General features: G+C 53.2%; 1 long non-coding RNA gene across 1 annotated transcript; it reads left to right on the top strand.

Annotated features, from left to right (window-relative positions):
• The first annotated feature begins 415 nt into the window (after positions 1-415).
• LOC102020018 lies at positions 416-3,761 on the top strand. The gene is made up of 3 exons (XR_001231209.1): positions 416-514; positions 2,999-3,106; positions 3,490-3,761. It is a non-coding gene; the product is annotated as an uncharacterized LOC102020018 (long non-coding RNA).
• Positions 3,762-5,444: the final 1,683 nt, after the last annotated feature.

A 5,444-nucleotide genomic window follows, 5' to 3' on the forward strand; every position in this document is an offset into this window, starting at 1 on the left:
GAGAGTTAATATTTAATGTACCGACAACGGCTCTTTTTTTTTTTTTTTTTTTTTTGGCAGCACTGGGCTTTGAACCCATGGCCTTTGCACTAAGCTGCGTCCACAGCCTTTTTTTCTATGTTTTGTTTTGAGACAGGGTCTCACTATGTTGCCCAGGATGGGCTCAAACTTTTGGTCTTCCTGCCTCAGCCTCCCACAGTGCTGGGATGACAGATGTGCAGCAGCACGCTCGGCTCAAAATTTATCACCATTTTCCTTACCTAGACCTCGTCATCGCATCTGAACCGTGTGGCCCATGGCTCTGTTCCACGAAGCCTGCTGGGACACTTGCGTTTCTCACCACAGAGCGGTTGCCATGGCCCCATTTTTATGATGCACGAATAACATTTATGACAGGCAGTCAGCATTCCAGGCAGTGGCCTAAGCTGCACCTTGGGTCTCAGAAAGGCACCGGCACCGGGCCGGTGTGTATCACACTACACAACACTCAGCGGGCTGCTTTACCAGGAAAAAGGTTTGTTCAGTTCGTGCTTTGGGCAGAGTCCCAGGGCAGCACAGGGCATCCTGCGGTGAGAGCCAGGGGCCCAGGCGTGGCACCCTCTGCTCTCCCCTCCACCTCAGAGAAAGCCACCAGGGTTCTATCGTGGGCTCCCCTGAGGACCACATCTAACCCTGATTCCCGAGGGCCCCTCCACACACCGTAGATAAGTATCCACCCCGCCAGTACCTCATAAGACGGCACAGTTTTATCACACGAACCCATGAGGGGCCCTCAGACCATGTCCCAGCTGCCACCATACCTTCTTCTACTGGGAATGAGGAAATCTTGTAAGAATTAGCTGGCACAGTGGCACACACAGGAGGACTGCTATGAGTTTAAGACCAGCCTGGGTCACATGGTGAGTCCCAGACGCCCTGGACTAAATGGGAGACCGTCTCAAAAAAAAAACCAAAAACACAAACAGAATGGGGTGGAACGCACAAACACCCCATGCAAGTCGCAAGCCCAGGACAGACCCCTCCGGTGCATTCTCCTCACCCCTTACTGCTTCTCCCGAGGCAGACTCATCCTCTTGAGGGACTGAAATAGTTAAAGGCACTGAGGATTACACCCTTCAACGCCTCCACTGCAAGTGAACACGAAGAAGATAAACCTTAGTAGAGTAGCTGCTCTCTTGTAACTGCAGGTGATGGATGAATATGAATTCATTTATTCCACGGATATTTATTGGGCCTCCTCGATGAAAGGGCCCATCCTGCATGCTGAGGTCTGCTCTTCCACTGTTAAATGTTACAACAATTAAATTTTTCTAGAATGGTTTATAACTAACTCAAAGTGCTCTTCGAGAAGGAGCCCTTAAGTGAGTGGCCGAGCCAACCACAAAGCATGTCATCCCTTACGGTAAATCACCAAACACAAACAAATAAGACCGTTACTGAGATGAGAGTCCCTTTACTTACAGAAACTGTATCGCAGCTACTTTCTTTCAAGATCTAATTAGATCTAAAGCTTCATTTGGGAAACAGAAGATGAAAATGAACCTCTTATCCTAAGGCTATCTGGAGGGGAATCAACAGCAGGCATAAATTTTTTTTTATCATATGGCAAATTTGCCCAGGTAATAATCAAACAAAAGAACTCTGTTCTCAGAGTGGGGAAAGAAGGAAGAAAAGAATCGACTCGGCCATGTATTGGGACAGGGAATGATCACGCTTAGCATGTTCCTAATTGATTTCACAACTGTTTTGGGAAGAGTAACACTGTTTAATTCAACATTTCCCAGGAGATTTGAGATAAATTCAGGTGTCGTGTTGAAATTCCCCCAAACAAAATATCTTGGAGTATAAACATGTCCTAATTTGGGGAATAAATATTCTGAAATTTAAAAAAAAAGAAAAGACAGTCCGGGTCTTCCCGCTGCACAGTGAAGACCAGCTCTTCCTGGGCCAGTGACGTCGGGCTGAGCCCCCAGATGCCTTGGGATAACCTCCTGAAGTTCACGCATGAAAGGGACCTCCCACTCTCTCCCGCATCTCCCACTGGATTCAGTATTCGCTTCCTGCTTTTGTCAGCTCTGGTTTTAAAGTAGCTGTTTGTTAATGGCACGAAGCCGGGGTACGGTGAATGGGAAGTATTACTCATTTCGCAAAAATGATTCTCTGAAGCAATTGCTGGGAAGTTCTGTACACCAACCTTCCAGGTGGTGGTCAGTAAAGTCGTGACTCCTGACCAGCTCAGCAGAGAGGAGAGAGCACAGGATCCAAGTTCCAGAGCCACAGCCCTCAGGTTTCTGGAGCCAGCGCTGAGCTGAGAACATCTGTCCCAAACTCTTGTCCACCTGGCAGAAGTCACTCACAGCGATGCTTTCTATGGCTTTATTGAGATGTGCCTGGCGGGCGGTGGCATTTTGGCTGGGCTGGACATCCTTTCTCAGAGGATGCAGGACTGTTGGCAGCACACGGCAGGTGCGGACCCAGCAGCGGGAGCGCCCGCCTGTCACTCAGGGTGAGCCTGCTGCAGCCCAGCTCTGCAGGGCCAGGCACAGTTGCTACACAAACACCACGTCGACGGAACTGCGCTGCCCATCCCAACAAGCAAACAAACACCCACCCCACTGCCTACTCCGCCTCGTCATCTCAACTGGGTCCCCAACTCCACAGAGGCCGAGGGCCTGATGGCAGAGCCCAGGAAGACGGCAGTCAGGGAGGACAGAGTCCCTTCGCACCTGAATGGGGAAAGACGGGAAGAGCCCACACCTCCCAGAGCTGAGGGGTCTTCGTGTCCTAGCCGCAAGGCCTTGCTCTGTGGGGAGGAGGAGACGCAAGTGGGGTGCAGTTGGGCTTCAGGTGCCTGCACTCATGTTGGGGGCCTAAGAAGGGCTCTGCACCGCGGGGCACCCTTCCCCCATCAGACCTGGGTCCTGGACAGCACCACGGCCAGGTGCAGTGCACGTGGCTGACCACCAGGAACTGCGTTCTCTCGCCTTTTACCTCGTAGGTTACAAGAAATGAAATACAGACATCGGAGCAGCCCGCGCCCCTTACAAGCAGACACGCGGTTTCCAGCCCACGTGACGCTCGCCGGCTGTGGTCCCAAGCTGCTCAGGTGAGCCGACAACTCAGCCTCCCGGCTTCGCCTCCTCAAGTGCATTAAGATGTTTTAGAGCTTGCTAGCAAGTTCCAACCTTAAAATCCTGATTATTTATTTATGCCCTTTTTGTCTAAGAAGTTAAATCCCCAGAGCATCTCAATTTAGATCAAAAGCAATTTACCAAACTTCACCTGGCACACCTGTGCCTTGTGATTTGTTAATTACCTGCTTAGCATTTCCAGGGCTGTGAGGCAGTGCTGCACCCCATGGGCTGCAGGGAAAAACCACTGATTCTCCCTCCTGTGGCAGAACCTTCCAGAATGCCCCAGGTGTTCGGGGCGCAGCCACTCCAGGCCACTAAACCACATGCACTTCTGCAAATTGCTTTCGTTTTCCAGGGTGACGAGCCCAGCTCTGAGCAAACAAGCACATAAATGTGAGGGAAGCTGCTGACATATTTCTTGGCTACCGGATCAAATTATATAATGGCGCTAGATCTCTCCCGCCGCCCCAGCACACATGAGACCGTCAGCACCCACACCCACCCGCTCACCTCCCCAGCGCTTGTGGCGCACAACTTGGCATCAGGCTATTAGAAATCACAATAATTACTTGCTTTACAATTGCTCCAAATGAAAGAGATCATTAAAGTGCGCACATGAAAAGATGATCTCATTCTAAGATGGCTCTGCTTTCTTCTTCCCGCCTTGCTGCGTTCTCAGCCATCCGTGTGAGCAGCACCCACAAATGCCCAGCAGGGCAAAGTCGGAAGCGGATGCCAACAGCACAGGCACTGAAGTTCTTCTCCCCCCACCCCCCAGTTTTGTTGCGCAGAGGTGAAAGACACAGCATTCTCTGAGCTCTGCTACCAGGAGGGGGCAAAGGAGAGGACGTCCAGCCTCTGCGCCACAGGCCAGGATGACCAAGGCCACAACTGCCACCTACTTCTGACGTTAAACTCTGAAGACGTGAAATGCACCCGATGCTTTGAAAACATCTAGGAAATTAAAATGATAACAGCATCACCCCTGGAAGCAGATACTAAAGACACCGCTGTCTGTGTACCTCGGTGGAGCTCCTCAAGCCTCCTCATAGATGCAGCTCCACACGCAGCAGGCTGCCTGCCCTGTGGCGTCTCTCCCAGGCAACCCCCAAGGCTGAATCTTCACTGTCACTGCAGTTCCCCCAGGTCCCGCACTGGCTCCTCCCGCAGCCCTTCTCCAGCCACCCTACACCCCACTGCCCGTGCACCGTGGGCTGGAACCAGCTCTTTCCAGCACTGCTCTACCTGGCCCAGGGTCCACAGCCTCCTCCCCACCAAAGCACTGACTTCCAGTTTTGCTTCCTGCTCAGTGTGACTCAGCCAGGACTTCTTCCCAGTTACCCACCCATTCAGATCGGTCTCAGCCCAGGGCCTTGATGTGTGGAGCAGGAAGAAACCTGCCTGAGAGGAGGGGAATCGATCCTGCCACCCACGGTGAAGTAAATCCTGACCTTCGAGAAGCAGTGAAATGGATAATCTCAAAAACACATGCAAAGGATGCAACAGAGTCACCTGCCCTCCAGACACTGGAAAGGAGAACATGGCGACTTTGTTTTCCAACCTTGAGCGTGAGATGAGGAGACATTCACCGTGAAATGCAGCACGTTTGGATAAAGGCGCAGCAAGGTCCCCGCTGAGTACCCGCGGACCCGCCATTGTGAGCCTGCACGGGGTACTCGCCTCTGACCCAAGCCCAGCACGCTGGAGAGCTGGGGAGATATGGCTGTGTTGCCCAGGTTGATGCCAGTAGCTGGACAGGTTCCAAAGTGACAGCACAGAGGCACGGGACAAAGTGGGGCTGCGGTAGGGAGAGCAGGCCTGGCCCTGTGGCACATACAGTGCGTGGGTGGGGTGGCCAGAGCTCTTCAGCCTAAACTGCAGCTGCGGGAGGATACCACCGAGGGCACGTGCACACCAGGGTGATGTGGAGACGGAAGCTACTTCTATTTCTGGGTGTCAGGGACTCTTCGGTCTTGAGTTGGGCAGCAGCTAATTTGGGGCCAGCCGTACACACATCCAGGGCTCACGTCCGCTGGGGGAACCAGCCTGTGTGTGGCCGTGCTGTGTGGGCACCACGAACACCGCCAGCCCTGCCGCAGCCACACAGCGCACGCCTCAGGCCTCACCTCCCTGGTTGGGCCCCGCCCTTGGGCTGGTGACAGCCCCCGAGACAAAGCAGGAACCGGCCCAAAGGCACAGACCACGCTGAGCACAGAGCAATACTCAAGCCAGTCAGGCCACCAAGGAGGGGCCGAGAAGCCAGCCTATGGCCTCCCTGGCCAATCACAGAGCTCTCTGGCTGGTCACAGA

Source organism: Chinchilla lanigera, unplaced genomic scaffold, assembly GCF_000276665.1.
Source record: "Chinchilla lanigera isolate Chin_1 unplaced genomic scaffold, ChiLan1.0 scaffold00090, whole genome shotgun sequence".
Lineage (NCBI taxonomy): Eukaryota > Metazoa > Chordata > Mammalia > Rodentia > Chinchillidae > Chinchilla > Chinchilla lanigera.